The sequence below is a fragment of the Oryctolagus cuniculus genome, chromosome 12, assembly GCF_964237555.1.
Source record: "Oryctolagus cuniculus chromosome 12, mOryCun1.1, whole genome shotgun sequence".
NCBI classification, from domain to species: domain Eukaryota; kingdom Metazoa; phylum Chordata; class Mammalia; order Lagomorpha; family Leporidae; genus Oryctolagus; species Oryctolagus cuniculus.
The window spans coordinates 112,103,140-112,125,519 of record NC_091443.1 but is presented as its reverse complement, the minus strand read 5'-3'; the positions used below and the strand labels follow the sequence as shown (position 1 = coordinate 112,125,519).

At 45.9% G+C, this 22,380-nt stretch overlaps 1 long non-coding RNA gene across 4 annotated transcripts; it reads right to left on the bottom strand.

Moving 5' to 3' along the window:
- Window positions 1–1,614: 1,614 nt before the first annotated feature.
- On the bottom strand, window positions 1,615–9,037 carry LOC127485649 (uncharacterized). Of its 4 annotated transcripts, XR_011381123.1 has the most exons (6): window positions 7,977–9,037; window positions 7,612–7,811; window positions 3,878–4,036; window positions 3,613–3,790; window positions 3,214–3,302; window positions 1,615–2,713 (listed from the first exon to the last, which is right to left on the bottom strand). It is a non-coding gene; the product is annotated as an uncharacterized lncRNA (long non-coding RNA). The 4 variants fall into 4 exon arrangements; XR_011381124.1 differs by lacking the exon at window positions 3,214–3,302; XR_011381125.1 differs by lacking the exon at window positions 3,613–3,790 and having other exon boundaries at window positions 3,913–4,036.
- Between the last annotated feature and the right edge of the window lie 13,343 nt (window positions 9,038–22,380).

The window sequence follows — 22,380 nt, the reverse complement described above, 5'->3', positions numbered from 1 at the left end:
GATTTGTCTTGGTACCATTTCAACAAAGGATTCCTTGACCCCACAATTTTAAGTTTACAACACTAGTATCAGTGTGGTGCATTACTACTGTCATGGTGACTGTGGGTGAACTTTCAGACTCACGTGTTACAGTTGCAGTCCAGATTCAGACATGTCCATCTGCACCTCTGGTGATAATGTTGGCACACTGGGAAAGCAGGTCCAGTGTGGCCACTGACCTTCTGAGGCTGGAACTCACTGTGTGCCAACCCCTGGCCTGCCAGGGCACTCACAAGCTTCCCCACATAGCACCTGCTACTGCTGGAGAGGGGCTCACCTCTGCCCTCAGCTGTCCCCCTTCTGTGCTGTCTACCCACCAAGCAGCTAACCACAGGACTGGCTCTCTGTTGACCTCACATTGTCACTGAGTGTAGCTTGAGGGCAACCCCTTCCCCTACATTCTGGGCTGCAGATGCCCAGAGGAGGGGCTGAGACGTCATCCTCCCTGCCAGGCATGCAACCTGCACATGGGGGCACAGAGGGCCATGAACTTGCATGTTAGGAAGAAAAAGAGAGAGGGCAAGCTTATGTTGGGCCCATCACAGCAGCCCATGGGGAGAGATGAAGGAACATTAGTCCCCATGCTGGAATCGCCTCTCGTGCCACACATATGCATAAGCTGGGGAATCCAGCTGCCTGAGTTTCAAAGGTGAGCTCTCCTATCATGAGGGGGCCTAGCTGGGTTCCTAACCACCAAAATAAACCACCAACATCAATCTGATATCATGGGTCACTGTGACACTATTGGATTCCTGGCCTGTGTTCGGGGGCTGCCTTTGTGCCCTGTCCTAGGATCAGAGTTTAGAAGTGCTGGATTCTGGGACAGTGCTGTGGCTCACTTGGTTAGTCGTCCACTTGCGGTGCCAGCATCCCATATGGGCAATGGGTTCAAGTCCCAGTTGCTCCTCTTCCAGTCCAGCTCTCTGCTGTGGCCTGGGGGTGCAGTGGAGGTCCAAGTGCTTGGGCTCCTGCACTCGCATGGGAGACCAGGAGGAAGAACCTGGCTCCTGGATTCAGATTAGCATAGCTCTGGCTGTGGCAGCCCATTTGGGGGTGAACCAACAGAAGGAAGACCTTTCTCTCTGTCTCTTTCTCTTACTGTCTAACTCATCAGTCAAATAAATAATAAAAGAAAAAAAATAAATAATAAAAGAAAAGAAAAGAGAAAAAAGAAATACCCTAAGTAGCTCACAAACTGGACTGGAAGCCTCTTATTTAAAAAAAAAATTTTTTTAAAAAGAAGTGCTGGATTCTGAGAGCCACAATGAGAGACAGAACCACACAGGAATGGACACTGAAGCTGGCCAGCCTAGAAGGTGCAAAGTGGTCACTCCAGACCCTAACATGTGTGTTCCACAGAATCTCATGAACTGTCCCAATGCCCATGCACCTCAGACTTTGTTACCACTCAACACAGCCCTGGCCCCTAATGGCTTGGTAACCCAAAAGGTATTAAATGTTTGGGACCTGGACCTCTGACTGAAGGTGGAAGATGCAGTGCCTGTCGCCCCAAAGGAGAACCACCAGGAACCACTGTTCCTCAGGTTCTGTGTGCCCCAAGAATGGACCAAAACATATTAAAGCAAACACTTTATTGCTCTTTAACTAGCAAGGCAAGAAGGAGGCTAGAAGTACCCCCTGTGTGGCTCTGAGGTAGCCAAACTGAAGTGTATTGCTGTTCCATGTTCTCACGGGCTGCCCAGGCAATGAGCTGGTATTTTCACGCACATGCAAGCCCAGGGAGCCAGGATCTGCTCCAACAGGAACAGCTGGTACTGAATTCATGCACAGGCCAGGCCAGGCACACAAGACATTCATTCAGTGGCCTGGTGCTCACACCCTTGCGGGGGACTCATGGTGATCCAGTCTTCCAGCAACAGATGAGGCTGAGTTGATCCCACCAGAGTCAGGGAACTGTACCCCTGATGTGTTCTGTGAGTTCTACCCATCTTGGAGGCAGGGCAGCATGCTGCTGACCTGCCTGGGCTGTGGATGGGGTGCCAGGCTCCAGCAGCAAACATGACAACCTGCACCATGGAGGAGGAGGAGGCCCACACACAGGCTACTAGGAAGTGGGGAGACTTGGGAAGTCCTCTCAACACGTGCCTGGCAATTCTGCCTGTCAATGTGCCAGAAGAGCTTGGACTGCAAGGGCCACAGTAGGTGATATGACTTTGGCCCTGTCTTCAGGTGGACACTACACAAGTTGAGGCCCAGTTGCAGCGGACCTGGGACAGACATGGAAGAGGACATATCCCTACTGGATGCTACTCTCTGGGGAACAGAAGTTTCCAGCCTGCAGGGTTCTGTGAGCTTCAGAAGAGGAACTTGTGATGGAGCTGGAATATGCCTGAACTGATGTGGATCTGTGAGCTACAGGATGGACACAGTCTTTGAGGTGCACTGCGAGAGGCCAGGGCCAGGACTCTAGGGAGCCTTCTTTGTCACTGCCTTCCTCCTGCCCTGATGTGACCTCAAATATTTTGGATTCAGTACTTTCCATCACGAGGGTCCAGGAGCTGAGCCCCAGGGTGACTTGTGGAGGTTGGAGTAACAGGGAGGTCCACCTGTCCTCTTGACAGCGTCTTGTGCCTCTGAGGAGTTGGGTGAGGCCTGAGCCCCAGAGACTCTTGTAACAGGCCTAGAGGCTTGGTCAGCAATTCTTGTGGTTTTCCTGAAAGGAACACAGAAGTGGTGATTCTCAGACAGCCCATCTGATTCACAGGATGGTCCCTGAACAGGACTCTGGGATCTTCTAGACCCTGCCTTGTTCCCTGCTCAGATGATGACATTACCTCCTCACCCTCTTACACTGCTGATCCCACAGGGAAGGGTATACACAGCTTGGGCCAAGAGAGCTACTGGGGGCACACCAGGGTCCCCCTGGGATGCGGCCCCACCCATTACTAGAAGTGGCTCTGTTTCTCTGCCTCATGCTCTCATCTCAATGGCTACACGAAGTCAATCAGGGCTCACAAGGGATTTCCCTATCACCTACCCCTGCTATCGCTACCACCCCTAAGACCTCACATGGCCTTTCCCAGGGTATGGTTTATCTGTATCACCCAGAATTGACTTGTTGGAACCTGAAATCTAAATGGATGGTGTTTGAAGGTAGAATTCTTGGAGAAAGAAGACAGGAGAACCACCCTTGAGAGACATGGAAGGGAGTACCCTGGTTCCTCGTGTCCTTTTCCAATCCAACGACTGAGGTCACAGCCTTCCTGCTTCTGTCCCACAAACAGAATTCACCATTTTGTCCCCTAAGAACAAAACATTTCCATCCAATGAAGATAGGGCATTAACCCTTCTATCACATGAGGACAGGGCATTCATTCTGCCATGAAGTAAAGAGGTAGCATTGACCCTTCTCTCCTATGAGGGACATGCCTTTACCAGGTGTCAGGAGAGAACTTGAAGTCGACCTTTCCATAACATATCGTATTGTTCACCTTATGTCACCTGAGGACGTGGAGTTCACCCTACATTCACATAAGCATACTGCAATCACCATTTCATCAGATGCGGACAATGCATTCATTCTTCCAGAAGCTAAGGATGGCGCAAGCTCACCTTCAAATGAGGAGAAGGCATTTACACTTCTGCTCTGTGGACTTGGGGTTCACAGTTCCTTCACTTGACCACATAAACTTCAACCCACACTAATATGAGGCTATGGCATTCCCCCATATGTTAATTGAGGACAGGGTGTGTTCACCTACAGTCAGGTGACTTACACAGAATTCACCAGCTGAACAAGAGAGAACATGGTGGTTACCTTTCCATCAGGAGAGGTGAAGGTATTCCACTTTGTTCTCAAATAAGGAAGGGCACTTACCCTGCAGTCATGTGGCAACATGCTGTTCATCCTACCTTCACATGAACATATGGCATCAGCAATTCCATCAGATGTGGACAATGCAATCTCCCTTTAGTCAGATTAGGAGAGGACATTCACTCTTCTGCCAGGTGAGGACATAGGTTTTGCTTTGTTCACCTAAAGACAGAGATTTCACCCTTCTATAACAAGCACATAGTGTTCAGGCTTGGATTGGGTGGAAACAGTGCATTCAACCATCCTCAAGCTTTAAAGGGGCACTGAGCATTGCCTTGGGAAGCACAAGGAGGGCCCCCATTATGGTGTAGCACTTAAAGTGATCACCTGTGATGCCAGCACTGGGTCATGTCTCAGCTTCTGCAGCTCATGGCAAATGGCAAGGGAACAGGGGAACAGTAGATGACAATGGCCCTAGGGATAGGGACCTTGCCACCTGCATGGGAGACCAGGATGGTTCTCCTGGCTCTGGCCTGGGCCATCTAGGGAGTGACCAAGCACACAGAAGATATATCTCTCCCTGTCCTTCTCTCTCTGAAACTCAGACTTCTAATTAATTAAATATTTCTTTTTTAAAAAAACTGGGGGACAGGACAACCACCATTCCATTCTGTGAGTCCAGACCTTAACTCTACCATCACCAGATGAAATGGCATTCACCCTTCTCTAGGGTGAGGTCACAGCACCACACACATACCTTCCCTCAGTTGATTGCAGGGAATTCAGGACTGCTTTGCATAAAGATATGACCTTCACCCTATCACCATATAAAGAAATGGTTTTACACTATGGCTTCCAGCCCTGGCCCGTGTGTGTCTTGTGAACCCCAAAAGGTATTAAATGTTTGGGACCTGGACCTCTGACTGAAGGTGGAGGAGGCAGTGCTAGTCACCCCACAGGAGAACACAGGAACCACTGTTCCTCAGGCTCTGTGTGCCCCATGGATGGACCAAAACATATTCTGAAGCAAACACTTTACTACACTTTAACTAGCAAGGTGAGGGGAGGCCAGAAGTACCCCCGTGTGGCTCTGAGGTAGCCAAACTGAAGTATCTTGCTGCTCCATGTTCTCATGGGCTGCCCAGGACTGAGATGGTATTTTCATGCATAGGCAAGCCCAGCTGAGTACAGTGAGCTCAGCCTTGCCACAGGTGATGAAAATTGCATTCAATAATTGAGAACAGGACCTTCATGCTTGCATCACATGAGGTCATGGAATGCACCGTCCCATTGTTTGAAGACACAGCATTTGAACTTCTGTAATGTGAGGGGATTCAGTTCACCCTTCCATCAACTAGGACAGGGCGTTCACTCCTCTTCCCATGACAACACAACCTTCACCCATCATCAGGTGAGGACATTGCATTCAGCCAGCACAGATAGGACAACATGACCTCCAGCCTTCTGTCAGATGAGCAAAGGCAACTCAACCTTCCCTGAGGAGGTGACAATGCATTCACCCTAGCATAATCTGATGCTTCATCATCCACACCACCATCATGTGAGGACAGGACCTTCACCCTATCCTCACATGAGGACATGGCATTCACCTTACTCTCACATTATTATTTGGAGTTCACCATTAGATCACATGAGGAGAAGGCATTCACCCTTGTGTCAGGAAGTTACTGGATGATAACTCCTCAGTCAGTAGAGGACTGGGTGTTCACACTTCCCTGTGTGAGGAGGGACTATGCAAACTTCTGTATGGTAACAGCACAGTGTGCCCTTCTGTCCAGTGAGGACACAGAATTCACCCATTTGGTGAGGAAAAGCTGTTCAGAATCCCACAGCAAAGTTGAAGGGAGAAGAGGACATTGATATTTCTCTCATGAGAGCACAGTGTGTCTACTCTTCCCACAGGATTGGAAAGTGCATTCACCATTCCATAGATGAAGACATGCATCCACCCTTCCATAAGTGAGTACAGCGTGTTAACCCTAGCACCAAAAGATGAAATGGCATTCCATCTGGTGAGGACATGGCATTGGTCCTTCCTGCACTTGAAGACATGTGGTGGAATGAGAAGGTGAAAAGGTCATGCCAAGATGGCCGCTGACAACAGAAACTGCCTGGCAACAGGCCGTGCTTGGATGGCTTCAGAAACCACATGACAACAGAGCCTGACTGACAACAAGCTGTGATTGGATGGTTTCAGAAACTGCCTGGCAAAAGAGCCTGGCTGGCAACAAGCTGTGATTGGATGGCTTTGGAAACTGCCTGGCAACAGGCTGTGATTGGTTAGGGCATAGACCGCCCCTTGGCCAGATTGGCTGTCTTGGCTATATAAGCAGCTGTAGCAACTTAAATAAATGAGTCTGTGGTCTGCTCCCCTCTGGCCTGTTTTCGCCCGACTCCTGGGGTCTGTGTGGTGACTCTGAGCCTCTTGCCCCCACCATGCTCTTCCTCTCAGAACGAATCCTCTCAGAACAAATCAACTTCAACAAAGACATGGCAGTAAACATTCCTTCACATGATCAGCACCAACTTAGGGTATGGCTTGCTTCCTACTTACACATGAAATAAGGGTGGCCACCCTGCCCTCAGTGAAGAAAGGACATTCACCCGTCAATCAACTGCCTGCACAGAGTTCCTTCATCATGTGAGAAAACTGCAGTCACACCTCCCTCAGGTGAGGACAGGACCTTCATCCTTCCTTCAGGTGCAATGAAGGCATTCACCTGCCCACTTCCATCATGTATGGCAGAGGGCTCACCTCTCCACAGTGGAGTACAGAGAAGTCACCCTTCTGTTGGTGTGACCAAGTAGCCTTGACCCTATTATCAAGTGCAGAACCAGCACTCACCTGATACTCACATGGCACTTCCTTCACCCTTCCATCAGACTGGCACAGGGCCTTCAGCTTTCTAGCAGACAAGGGCAGGAGATTCACCCTACCATCTCCTGAGCACTGCACATACACTCAGAGCTCACATCAGGACAAGACCTTCACCAGGCCTTCGTGTCGGGACATGGCACCCGCCTTACACTCACATTAGGGAGTGACCTACAACCTTCTGTCAGGTGAGAAGAAAGTGAGTACTGGGTTAGGATAATCCAGCAAACAGGGTGTTCACATTTCCCTCAGGAGATGCCTTTCAAACATTTGTAAATTGAGAACACAGTGCTTGCTTTTCTGCCTGCTGAGTTCAGAAACTTCACACTTACATTTTCTGAGGAAAAGGTGTTCCATCCCACAGGTGAGCACAATGATTGCTCTTCCATCAGCAGAGTATATAGCACTCACATTTCCCTCAGGTGAGCAGAGTGCATTTACTCTGCCCTCAGGATTGGAAAGGGCACTCACCATTCCACCAGGTGAGGACAAGGCATTCACCCTCCATTATGAGGAAGAATGTTAGCCTTGCCATCACAAGGTGAAGTGGCATTCACATGTCGATCAGGCAACAACATGGCCTTCTCCTTTCCTTCTACTGAGGACAGGGTATTCAGAATTCTCTCACATAAAGACATGGCCTTTGCCCATCACCCCTTGAGGAAACTATATTCACTCTACAGACATAGGATAAAGATGCCCAACCTTCCCTCAGGTGAAGAAAGGATGCTTCCTCTTCCATTGGCTGGGTACACAGAATTCACTCTCTCATTGGAGCAATTTGCTTTCCAAAAAGGGAAACAGGAAATTTACCTACCATCACCTGAGTACCTTTCATTCACCCTTCTATCACATGAGGGGACAGGATCTTCACCCTATCTTCACCTAATATGAAATTCACCTTACTGCTCCATAGGGACATGGCCTTCAACATGCCATCTGTTAAGCAGGTATTCACAGTTCCATCCAGTGAACACTGATAACAATCTTTCATTCAGTGGAGGACAGGATGCTCCCACAGCCCTCCATGAGAAGGCATTCAAATTCTGTAAGCTTGGAACAAGGCATTTGCTCTTCTCTCCAGCGAGGTCAGACTTCTCCCTTTAGGTGAAGAGAAGCTGTTAATATTTTCACAGGAGTGTACCACTGATTACTCTTCTATCAGTATAGAATCTGTCCCTTCCATCAAGGGATGCACCTTTCAACCTACTTAACCATAAGATGAGGGAATCTACCCATCCCTCATGTAAAGAAAGCACATTATACCTTCCATCAGCTGAGTCCACAGAGTTCACTCTCCCATGAGCTGTAGAAACTGCATTCATGTTCCTGTTGACAATCAGATCTTCACTCTTCCATCAGGTCCTTCACCATCCTAATGTCATAATTAGGACAGAGCATTCAAATTTTCATCATGCCAGGGTACAGGGTTCATCTCTGTATGCCCATGACAGCTTGTTCATCCTTCCCTAACAGGCCCACATGTACTTCACTCTATCATCATATGAGAACCCTGCATTTCCCCACCACTCATACAACAAACTTTCTTCACCCTTCCATTAGGAGAAATGATGGTGTTCACTATCCCACAGGAGTGTTCATGTGATTATCCTTCCATCATCAGGGAACAAGGCACTCAGTCTTCCTTCAGATGAAGGCAACACATTTTTTCCCATAAGTGTGAGAAACAGCATCCCATTCCACTAAATGGAGACATGGCCTTCAAAATTCCATTGTGTGATGACAGTGTTAACAATGCTACCACAAGAAGAAATGGCATTACCATTTCCATCAGGTAAAGACATGGCACTCAGCCTTCCCACATTTGTGAACAAGACACCATCCTTTTCCTCAGTCAAGAACTGGGAATTCACCAATCCTTCATTTGAACACCTGACCTTAACCTCTCACCATGTGAGGACATGGCTTTCAGTCAACTGACAAGAAACATCAAGGTGTCCACACTTCCCTCAGGTAGCAAGGACATTCCCCTACCATGACCTGAGATCACAGAACTCACCCTTCCACCATGTGAGGAAAATGTGTTCATGCTTACCTCAGTTTGAGGGCAGGACCTTCCTCTTCCATCAGGTGAAGACAGGCCATCCAATGAGGACACCAAATTCAAAGGTCAGATATGTGAGGTGACAGCCTTCACCTCTAGATAGTGGGGGACAGAGCATCCACCTATCCATCACACAACCTTCACCCTATTGTGATGTGAGGACCCTGCACTCTCCCAGAACGTACATGACAACACTTCAATCACACTCCCACGGGATATGCACAGAGTGCATAGTCTTTTACTTGGCAAGTACACAGCATTCACTTACATTACTAAGGATCCTGCTTAGAAGACTTTCTTGCTATCTTCACATGAGGACAGACCATGCACTTGTTCTTTCATTAAAACACTGCCTTCTCTAAAACTGTATTGTGAAATACAGGAAACTTCCATAACATATAAATTTTTAATAAAAAAAGAAATTTTAATTGGAAAAGAAAAAATGGACTTCAATTCTCAGAGGAACTGAAAACATGTGGCTTTTTCAATTGGGTGCTGGGTGATAATTCTTCAGTCAGTAGTGAACATTTGGCTCCCACTTTCATCGTGGGGAAAGGGTATTGAAATTCTATAGGAACAGAACATGTTTGCCCTTCTGTCCTGACAAGACTCAGATGTCACCCTTCTATTAGGTGATGAGAAGGCATTTTCTATCTCACAGAAGAGTTCAAGTAAATGAACTCCCATAAATGGTGAATAGGACACTCAGCCTTCCATCCAGCAAAGACAGAGCCTTTACTCTTCCATCAGGATTGTAAAATACATCTATCACCCCAACAGTTAAACAGGGCAGTCACACATTCATCATGTGAGGACTAGGCATTCACATCACAATCACGAGATAAAATGGCACTTACTCTTTGCTGATAGGTGAAGAAGCCATCCTCCTTTTCCCATGTAGAGGATGGGGCATCCAACATTCATCATATGAAAACCTGATCTTCACCTATCTCCATGTGAAGACATGGCTTTGACTCTACTGACACCAAAAAATGATGTGTCCATCTTCCCTCAGAAAAAGAAGGCCATTCCCCTTCCCTCAGCTGAGAACAGGGAGTTCACCCTTCAACTATGTAAGGAAAAGGTGCTCACACAGTACTGGCACTGTGGCTCAGAGAGTTAAAGTCTGGCCTATGGTGCAGGCATCTCATATGGGCGTTGGCTCGAGTCTCAGCTGTTCTACATGTGATCTAGCTCTCTGCTATGGCCCGGGAAACAGTAGAAGATGGACGAAGTCCTTGGGCCCTTGCACCCAAGTGGGAGACCCAGAAGAAGCTCCTGACTCCTGGCTTCGGATCAGCTCAGCTCTGGCCATTGTGGTCATTTGGGCAGTGAACCAGCAGATTGAAGATCTTTCTCTCTCTCTCTCTCTCTCTCTCTCTCTCTCTCTCTCACACACACACACACACACTTGCTCTCTCTCACTCTTGCTCTCACTCTTGCTCTTGCTCTCACTCTCACTCTCTCATTCTCACTCTAGCTCTACCTCTCTCTGTCTTTCAAGTAAATAAAATAAATCTTTTTTTTTTTTTAAAAGGTGTTCATGCATCCATCAGTTGAATACAGAACATTCCCTCATTCCTCGGGTACAGAAAAGACATTCATGTTCCTATTCAATGAGGACACCACATTCAAACTTCCAACATTTCAGGTGACAGAGTTCACCTCTCCATGGCTGAGGACAACTCATTCATCCCTCCATCACATGACAACAAGACCTTCACCCTATTGTGATGTGAGGAACCTGCATTCACACAGACATAACATGACACATATCAATCATCCTTCAATCACAAGGGCAGAGGCTGCTCAAACTTCCAACAGGATAAAAGAATACTCACCTTTAACCATTACCTACAGACACTCCATCCACCCTTCCATCACATGAGAACAAGACCTGTATCTTCACGTGAAGACATTCCCTTCACCATATTCTCACACTGTAATATGGTCTTCACCCTTCACCCTGAACTCAGAGAAGGAGAAGGCACAAGGCCTTCTTCAGGTGATTACTGGGTGATAACTTTCAGTCACAAGTGGACAAGTGGACATTAACGCTTCCCTCAGAGTGGAGAAGGCATTCAAATTCTCTAAAATGAGAATGCCATGGTTGCCCTTCTGTCCAGTGATAAAAGGCATCAGTCTTAATTAGTGAGGAGAAGGCATTTACTATCTCAAAGGAGAATTCCAATGAATGTCCTTTAATCTGCAAAGAATAGGACATTCAGTCTTACAAGGACAGAGCATTTACTCTTTCCTTGGGGTTGTGAAGTACATCTAGTGTTCCACCAAATAAACACATGACATTCAAATGTCCATCATGTGATGAAAGGGCATTAACACTATCATCACAGGACAAAATGGCGTACACTCTAACCTTATAACTCAGGAAACCATGCTACCTTTCATCTGCTGAGTACAGGACACTGACCATGCCAGCACATGAAGACATGATCTTCTCCCTGTCACCATGAGAGGACAAGACATCATTCATTCTGTTACACAACAGATGAGGCTTCTAACTCTTCTCTCAAGGAAGGAAGGACATTCCCCATTCATCAGCTGAGAACAGTCTACCCTTTCAACATGTGAGGAAAATGTGTTCATGCTTCCTTCAATTGAGGAAAGGAATTTCCCTCTTCCATCAGCTCCAAAGAGACCATTCACCTTCCCATTCATTGAGGATACCACGTTCAGACTTCCTCCATGTGAGATGACAGGGTCCTTCTCAACATGGCTGAGGACAAGGCATTCATCCTTCCATCACATGATAACAGGACCTTCACCCTACTCTGATGTGAGGAACCTGCATTCACCCAGCCCTCATAGGACAACACATCGATCACTGTCCCTTCAGCAGTGCAGAGTGTTGAAACTTCAATTAGGAGAGAACAGAAGATTCATCACGTCATTACATGAGGACTCCGCATTCACCCTTCCATCACGAGGAAACAGGAATTTTAAGGCCATCACACAAGAGGATACTCCCGTCGCCGTATTCTCACATTACAAAATGGCCTTTATATTTCTATCAAATGAGGAGTCGGTCTTTTCCTTTCTCTAAGTAAGTACTGGTTGATAATTCTTCAGTCTGTAGTGGACACTGGGTTTGCACTTTCCTTTGTGAGCACAAGACATTCAAATTCTCTCACATGATGATGCAGAGTTCACCTTATGGCCAGTGATGAAACAGAATTCACCATTCCATGAGGGTAGGAAATGACATTCACTATCTCTCAAGATAGGTCACGAGAATGCCTCTCTCCACAGAGAACAGGGTACCCAGCCTTCCTGCCAGGGATGACAGAATCTCCTACATGTGTGAGAATAATGTGTTCATCTATCCCCCAGCAGAAGACAGGTGCAGGCTGGTCATTCACTTTCCCATCAATGAGTGCACCACATCCATGCATCCACCGTGAAGACAGGATTTTTATCCTTCCATCACATAACAAGACCTTCACCCTATTGTGATGTGAGGACCCTGCAGTCACCCAGACCTTACTTGACAGCACACAATCACCATTATGTCAGATGTGTACAGTATGCTCTAACTTTGATATGCAGAGGACAAAGTGTTCATCCTGCCATCACTCAAGAAATCTGCATTAACTCTTCCTTCTTGAGAGAACAGGACCTCCTTGCTATCTTCACATTAGGACATTCCCTTCACCTATTCTCACATCACAACATGGCATTCACTCCTCTATTAGAAGAGAAGGCATTTGGCTTTTAGCTAAGCTCTAGGTGATACTTCTTCATACTTAGTGGGCATGGTGTTCACATTTACCTTTATGTTGAGAGGGAATTCAAATTTTCTAAAGGAAGAATGTCCTTCAATCAGTGATAAAATAGGCTTCACCATTCTCTTGAGTGACAACATGACACTCCTTTTCTCAAAGGGGACTTCAAATGAATGTCTTCCGGTCTGCAGAAAATAGGGCTTTAACCTTCCCTACAGTGAAGACAGAGTCTTTATTCTTCCTCAAGATTGTACATACATTTATCTTTCTACCAGATAAACACAGGTCATTCAAAATTCAAACATACGAGTACAGGATGTTAACATTTCCATAAGACAAAATGGCATTGCTGTATCCCTCATCAGTGAACAAATAATCCTCCGTTTCTCCTATGGGGAAAAAGAAACTCACTGTCACTTCCTATGAATACATGCTCTTCATTGGGTCACTATGTGAGGATATAAAATTTGTCCTGCTCACACTTCAGATGAAGCTGCCCAACCATCTATCAGGTCAGGCGAGACATTGCTCTTCTATCAGCTAACAGAATTTGCCATTCCAACATGTGAACAAAATGCAGTCATGTTTCCACCATTGAATGAGGATCTTCCCGGTACCACCAGGTGTACACTGGCCATTCATTTCCCTTTCAGTGAGGACACCACAATCAAACAACCAACATGTGAGGTGACAGAGTTCACCTCTCCATGGCTGAGGACAGGGCATTCATCTTTTTAGCACATGACAACAAGGCCTTCACCCTACTGCGATGTGAGGACAGTGAATTCATCCAGCTGTAACATGACAACACATCAATCACCTTTCAATCAGATGTGCAGAAGGTAGTCCAACTTCAATTACAAGAGAACACAGCATTCACCATGCCATTACATGAGGAATCTGTATTCACCCTTCCATCACGAGAGAATAGGCTGTTCTGCTATCTTCACATGAAGACATTCTCCTAACCATATTTTCATATTTTAAGATGTCAATCATCTTTTGCTCAAATGACGACCAGACATTTTGCCTTCTTTAGGTAAGTACTGGCTCATAATTCTTCAGTCTGAAGTCGACATTTTGTTTCACAATTCTGGTTGTGAGGAGAGGGCATTCATATTCTCAAACATGAGAATGTGGTGTTTGCCCCTCATGGCAGTGGTGAAACAGAGTTCTCACTTGGTTAGGTGAAGAGACAAATTCTCAGAGGATTTCACAAGAAAGTCTTTCCCTTTGCAGAGAATAGGACATTCAGCCTTCCATCCAGTGATGACAGAGCCTTAACGCTTCCTTCTGAATTGCAAGGTACACTCATCTTTCCGTCATATAAACACAGTTCATTCAAACTTTGATCATGTGATTATAGGACATTAACACTACCATCACAAAACAAAATGGCATTCACCCTTCCCTATAGTGAAGAAACCACCTTCCATTTATTCTGCTGAGGACAGGACACTGACTGTCCTTTCACAATAAGACATGGTCTTCACACATCACCATGGGAGCTCAAGTCATTCATCCTACTGACACATCAGATGTGGCTGCCCACCATTCCCTCAGGTGAGGACGGACATTCCCTTTCGATAACCTGAGTCCACCTTTCAAACATGTGAGGAAAATGTGGGCATTCTTCTCTCAGTTGAGGACAAGACCTTCCATCTTCCATCAGGTGCAGACTGGCCTTTCACCTTTCCATTCAATGAAGACATAACATTCAAACTTCTAACATTTATCAGGACAGGGTTCACCTCTTTTTGTCTGATGACAAGCATACATCCTTCCATCACATGAAAACAAGGCCCTCACACTGTTACAATGTAAGGAAGCTTAATTCTCTCAGCCCTAACACCCACACATAAATCACCATAATGTCAGGGGCGTAGAAGGTGATCAAATGTCAATTCACCATACCATTCCATAAAGACTCTGAATTCATCCTTCCATCATGAGAGAATAGGACTTCCTTGCAATCTCCACATCAGTACATTGCTTTCAGCATAACACAGCCCTCACTCTTCTGTCAGGTGAATAAAAGGTATTTTATTTTCTTCAGCTAATTACTAGATGAACATTCTTCAGATTATAATGGAAAGTGTGCTCACATTTCCCTATGGGTGAAGATGGCATTCAAAATTTCTAAATGGAGGATGGCCTTCAATCCATTTACCTAATGCACTTCACCATTCCATGAAGTGAGAAGACGGCAGTCATATTCTCACAGCAAAGTTCAAATCAATGTCGTTCCATCCCAGAGAATAGGGTGTTCATCTACCCTTCAGTTAAGAAGTCTTTTTCTTCTATCAGGTTTACAAATACATTTGTCTTTCCACCAGATAAACACAGTGTTTTCAAATTCCAATCAAATGAGTACAGGGCATAAGAACTTCCATTACAAGAAAAATGGATTTCACCCTTCCACCATGAGTGAAACAATCACCTTATTTTCCTCTTCTGAGGACAGGACACTCACCATTCCTTCACATGAAGACAAGATCTTCACCCTGTCACCATATGAGGACATGACATTCCTCCTGTTGACACATCAGATGAGGCTGCCCGGCTTTCCCTCAGGTGAGGAAGGACAGTCCCCTCCATCAGCTGAGAACAGAGTTCACCCCCCACACACACAAACACACATACCCCATGAGGAAGATGTGTTCAGTGTCCCTCAGTTGAGGACAGGAACTTCCATCTTTCAGGAGGTGAAGATAAATCATTCACATTCACATTCACATCAATGAGGACACCACATTCAAACTTCTAACATGTGTCTGACAGGATTCACCTTGTCATAGCTGAGGACAGGGCATTCATCCTTCCATCACATGACAACAAGACCTTCACCCTATTGTGATGTGAGGACCCTGTATTCACACAGCCCTTATCTCACAACACATCAATCATCATTCCATCAGATACTTACAGTGTGATTTGACTTTGATTAATAAATGACACAGCATTCACCATGTTATCCAACAAGGAGTGTGCAACAACACTTCCAATATGAGAGAAAAGGACCTGCATGCTCTCTTTACATAAGAACTTAGCCTTCACCATATTATCACTATGCAACATGGCCTTCTTCCTTCTGTCAGATAAAGAGAAGGCACTTTTCTTTCTTTACCTAAGTAATGTGTGAAAGTTCTTCAGAATATATTGGAGATTGTGTTCACACTTCCCTTTTTGTGAATTGGGAATTCAAATACTCTAAAGGGAAAATGTCCTTCTATCCACAATCCAGATGGACTTCTCCATTCTATTAATTGAGGAGATGACATTCATTCCCTCACAGTTCAAGTGAATCCATTCCCATCCGCAAGGAATAGGGCCTTCAACCTTCCCTCAGTGAAGATAGAGTCTTCATTCTTCTCTCAAGTTTTCAGGTAGACATTCACATTCCCATTCAATGAGGTCACCACATTCAATCTTCCAACATGTGATGTGAGAGGGTCCAGCTTTCCATGTATATGCACAGGGAATTTACCCTCCCATCTCATGAAGACCTACCTTCACCCTACTGCAATGTGAAGACCTTGAAATTACCCAGCCCTAACACTACAACACATCAATCACCACCTCATCAGATGTGCAGAAGGTGGCCAGACTTCAACTAAGAGTGGACACATCATTCACCATTCCATTATATGAGGACCCGGCATTCACACTTCCATCACAAGGAAATGGATCTTCAAGTGATCTTCGCATGAAGAATTCTCATCACCATATTCTCACATTGTAACATGGACTTCAACTTTTTTTTCTGATGAGGACTGGGCGTTTTGACTTTCTTAGTTAATTATTGGTTGAATTCTTCAGTCTTTAGTGGACAATGTTGTGGGGAGCAACTCGGACTAGACTGTTACTGGAATTAAGACTTATTCTGTGCATCTGCTCTCCCACAATATGGTGCTGGGAGAGGAGTAAACAGCTTCTACGCAGCTGCCTCTCGCCAACTTGAGTGATGACCTGCAGGAGCTGATCCTGCTCCTGATTGGAGGAGAGCAGCGTACTCGGCGTGTGGGTAGCAGAGTTGGGATTGGTGGAAGAGGACTATAAAGGGTAACATGCACCAGGAACATCTATCTGAAGGAACACCTGAGCAGCCCCCGAGAGAGTCGGCCGGCGGTGTGCCACTCCCCCGCGGAAGTGGGGAAAGTGGCAGGGGGAACCACCCTTCCACGGAGGTGGAAGGGACGGTAGCCCACCCGGGAAGAACCAGCAGCCAACCCGGGAAGGGCCGAGCAGACAAAAGAACAGCGCAGGGTCCTGTGTCGTTCCTCCACGAAGAGGGGGAGCGACACAATGTGTTTACACTTCCCTTCTGTAGGAGAGGTAATTCAAACTCTCTAATGTGAGAACACGGTGTTCATACTTCTTATCAATAATAAAACAGAATTCACACTTCCATTAGATTGGAAAATGGTATTCACTATTTCTCAGAACAGTTCATATGAATGTCTTTTTCTCCAAAGACAACAGAGCATCTGAAGTCACCTCCTGTGAACATGGAGCCTTTATTCTTCCCTCAAGACTGTAAATATCTTTATCTTTCCACCAAATAATCACAGGTTGCTCCAACTTCCATCATTGAGTACAGGGCATTAACAGTGACATCATAGGACAAAATGGCACTCAGCTTTCCTTCATAAGTAAAGAAAGCCTCCACCCTTTCCTCTTCTAAAGACAGAACACTCACCGTCTCTTCATATTAAAACATGATCTTCACCCTGTCACCATATGTGGACATGTCATTCATCCTGCTGACACATCAAGTCAGGCTTCTTAACCATCCTTCAGGTGATGGGGGACATTTCCTTTCTGTCAGCTGAGAACAGAGTTCACCCTTCCACCATGTGAGGAAATGTGTTCATGCCTCCCTCCATTGAGAACAGAGCCATTCCCTTCTATAACATACAGATTGGCTAGTCACATGCCATTTCAACTAGATAACCACTTTCAAACATCCAACATGTGAGGTTACAGAGTTCATGTCTCCATAGCTGAGGACAGGGCATTCATCCTTCCATCATGTGGCAAGATCTTCACCTTATTATGATGTGAAGACCCTGAATTCACATAGCTCTTGCATAACAACACATCCATCACCATTTTATCAGATGTACAGGAGGTGCTCAAATTTTGATAGAGGACAGAGCATTCAGCCTGCCATTACACAAGGATTCTGCATTCTCTCGTCCATCACCTTCATGAAATCTTCACATGAGGATATTCCCTTCACCATATTCTCATATCATAACACAGCCTTCACCTTACTGCCAGATGAGAAGATAACATTTGGCCTTCTGTACTTTAGTAATGGCTGACAATCATATGGCCTGTCATGGACACACTGTTCACAATTTCTTTTATGAATATTCAAATTCAATAACATAGTAATACAGTGTTTCTCCTTTAGTCCAGTGATGAAACTTATTGCATTCTTCCATTAGGTGAAGAGATAGCATTCTGCATCTCACAGGAGAGGTCAAGATAATGTCCATCCAAAAGCAGAGAATGAGGCATTCAGCCTTCCCTCCAGTGAAGACAAAGCATCTAATCTTCCATGAGCATTGCCAAGTACACTTACCATTCCATCATAATAACATAGGCCATTCAAAATTCAATCATGTGGGCACCGGGCATTAACTTTACATCCACAAGACAAAACAGCATTCACCATATTCCTCATAAGTAAAAGTCACCTCTCCTTCCTCTGCCAAGCACAGGACATCATCATCCCTTCACAGGAAGACATGATCTTCACCCTGTCCCCATGTGAGGACATGGCATTTGTCCTGATGACACATCAGATGAGGCTGCCCACCCTTCTCAGAAGAGGAAGAACATTCCCCTTCTTTCAGCTTACAACAGAATTCACTCTTGCACCATGTGAGGTAGATGTGTTCATGCTTCCCTCAGTTGAAAATAACATTCCCTCTTCCATCAGGTGCAGAAAAACCATCCTCTTCGCCATGCAATGAGGACACCAAGTTCAAACATCCTACATGTGAGGTGACAGGGTTCTCCTCATCATAGCTGATGACAGGGCATTCATCTTGCCATCACATGACAACAAGGCCTTCACCCTATTGTGATGTGAGGACTCTGCATTCACCCAGTCCTACCAATACAACACATCAGTCACCATTCCACCAGATGTGCAGAAGTTGATCAAACAGATTACAAGAGGACAACATGCCATTACATGAGGACTCTGCAGTCAGTCATAATGAGAGAACAGATCCTTAATATCTTCATACCAGGACATGCCCTTCACCATATTGTCACACTGTCACACAGCTTTCTCCATCTTTCAGATGAGGAGTAGGCATTTAGCCCTCTTTAGCTGAGTACTGACTGAAAATTTCACAGTCTGTAGTGGCTGTTGTGTACACACTTCCCATTGTGAGGAGAGGGCATTAAAATTCTCTAATGAAGAATGCCCCTCTGCCTGGAGATGAAACACCACATGGTGAGGAGTTGGCATTCAATGTCTCACTGTCTTTCAAGAATTTGTATTTCCATCTGCAGAGGATGGCTTTCAGCCCTCTCTCCTGTGAAAACAGAGTCTTTATTCTTCCCTCAAGATTGTAAAGGCATTCAAACTTCCAGCATTCGAGTACTGGGTATTAACACTACCATTTAAAGATGAAATGAACTTCACCCTTCCCTCATGAATGAGAAAATGGTCCTCACTTTCCTCGGCTGATGTTAGGACATTCACCGTTCCTTCACAAGGAGACATGATCTTCACCCTATCACCATGTGAGGACTTGGCATTCATCCTACCGACACATCAGATGAGGCTGCCCACCCTTCCTCCTGGTGAGGAAGGACATTCCCCTCCACCAGCTGAGTACACAGAGTTCACCTTTTCAACATGTGAGAAAACTCTATTCATGCTTCTATCATTTGAGGGCAGGACATACACTCATTCATCAGGAGCTCTCTGCAATCACTCTTCCATTTGATGAGGAATCAGCTTTCTCATTAAATTCCTGTGAGGGCATGGGGCCACCTCTCCATGACTGAGGATAAGGCCTTCACCACTTTAGCCCACTAGGACACAACACTCATCCTATCACCAATTGTATTCATCCAATACTCACTGATTATACTTCTTTCTCTTAAACACAAGGCTTTCAACCTTGCAACCTTGCATCAGGAAAAAGGCAAAGCATTCACCCTACTATCATCTGAGGTTCTACTTACACCTTTTCATCACATCAGGATTTAGACCTTCACCCTATCTTCAAGTGAAGATGTTGCATTCACCTTACACACACCTTTAGGACATCACCTTCAAACTTCCCTGATGTTAGGAGAAGGTTTTGGCCTTCAGTCAGGAGAGTACCAGGTGATAATTCTTCATACACTAGATGGCAGACTGTTGACATTTTTCATGGTGAAGGGAGGGTATTTAACCTTCCAGGAAGTGATAATTCGGTGCCTGCCATTCTGTCTGGTAGAGACATAGCCTTCCCTGTTGCTTTAGGTGAGAAGTAGTTCATCCCACATTGTGAACAGATCAACCCTTTCAACAGAAGAGACTAGGACATTCCCATTACCTCAGTTGAAGAAAAGCCATTCACTGTTATTTCAGGTAAAGGCACGGCCTTCACATATTCACCAAGTGAGAACTCAACTTTCACCCTACTGACACATGAAATGAAGCTGCCCCCCTTCCATCAGATGAGGGGAAGACACTTCCCTTCCCTCAGAAAGTACACAGAATCCACCCTTCTATCAGGTGAAACAACTGCATTCACTTTGCATCAGGTGATGACAGGACTTTCACTACTCCATCATTTTGGACAGAGTTATTACACTCCCATTCCATGGCTCACAGTTTCAAACTTCTATCATTTCCAGGCACAGGAGTCACCTTTTGGCATTGGGACAGGCCATCCACTCTTCCATCATATGACAACATGGCCTCCACCCTAAGGTAAATGTTTGCAATGTGTTTTCTCATGAAATTCACATAATGATACGTCCTTCATCTTTTCATCATGCTAGCAAAGGGATTCAATGTTCTTCAGGAGAGGACAAGGTGTTCACCTTAACATCACTTGTGGACACCTCATTCAGCCTTCCCTTATGTAAGCCAAGATCTTCACCTTATTTTCACATTAGAACAAGGCACTCACCTTCCTCACACATTAGGACATGACCTTCACCCTTAAAACATTTTGCAGAGAATGACCTCAGCCTTCTGTTAGTGGAAATCCTTCAGTGACTGGACTCAGCATGCTCATGTGAGGAGATGCATTCACCCATCAAATAAGGAAGCTGCATTCACAGTTCCTGGTTCAGGACATGCTATGAGGTTCACCTCCCTCAGTGGAAGGCACAGTGTGGCAACTTTCATAATTTTAGGATACAGCATTCATCTTACCTTCACTTGAGGACAGAGTTCCAACTGCTGCCAGGTGAGGATGGGACATTCATCTTTCTGGTAGGTGAGGACAAATCTGATACCTTACCATCTCATGAAGACACAGCATTATCCAAACAAGTGAGGTCACAATCTTCAGCCTCCTAAGTACCAATAGGTGTGTGTGCTGAGGAGGGGAAGGGGAGGCTTCTCCTTCTCCTCCAAGAGCATCACCAGCAGCCCTGCTTACCATTCCTGCAGCCCACAGAAGTCCTGGGTTATAGGCCAGAGCCCCAAGGTACAGAACAGGACAGCCCTGCCTTCTCCTACAGACTGACGGAGCCCAGACTCTGTGAATGAGGGCCCACCAGGTGAGGACGACCCTCACCTCCTCCAGGCAGCTGCCTAGTCTCTTCCCACTGATACCTGGTAACAGCTACTGCTCACTCTGAGGCTGCCAGTGTCTCAAGGACACCTCACTTTCCCAGCTACAAGACTGAAGTCCAAACCCGACACAGTGCTGAGAGCCACAGGGTGGGTTCCCCATGACCCTGTCCCTCAGATCAAAGTGAATGGCAACTGCAAAGTGAGAAAAGTGGCACCCAATACCCAGAAAGCAGGAAATGGTCTGCTCCAGAGGACATGGACAAAGGCAGGCCAGCTGGGGCATATGCACTTCCCCCACAAGCCAGAAAGATGGAGCTTCATCACCCAGCTTGGCACTGGGGTATCCTCCAGTGTGCCTGACTCCCAAGGGGCAGGGGTTTTCCCACCCAAATCCCAGGGGAGGTATCATGGTGGGCCCACAGCAGGGCTGGCTGGCCCCCCTGTGGTCAGAATTGACCCCGGGACACACTAGGAGAATCATTTCCTGGAACAGAATCACACCAGGGATGCATTCTCACTCACAATACAGCATCACTGAGAGAAGTCAATGAGATGACCCTGGTCACACACAGCTGACCCTCCACCCTGGAGGTGAAGGCCGTGGGTGATATCTGCTCTTCTCAAGCATACTCAACCTCCTACTATGGTGCATGGCAAGCAAAGCTCAAAGACCATGACATAAAGCCACAGTCTAAATCTAAGCCCAGTCCTGAAGACAAGGTCACTCTTCCCCTTGATCTCCATGGAGCTCACTGGTTATTCAGGTAAACATTTCTGCTTACGTTTTTTGTGTTCTAATATAGGTGATCATGTTGACAGCACCATTACTACAGAACCTTCGGATCATGCACAACAAGGCCACTACGATACCCATAGAGACAGGAGTGTCTCACCTGTTGGTGGCATAGAATTTTCTACTCCTACATCTACCTTGGATCAAGAAACATTCCCACATTGAGTAATCAAGCGTTGTTATTCCAACCCTAAAAGAAAACAAAGATTTTGATGTGACTGGTGCCCCTGAGGCAGGACCAATCCTTCTATGGTCAACGGTCCAGTCTTGATGTCACTTGGGGAGACAGGCTGGGTGCTCCC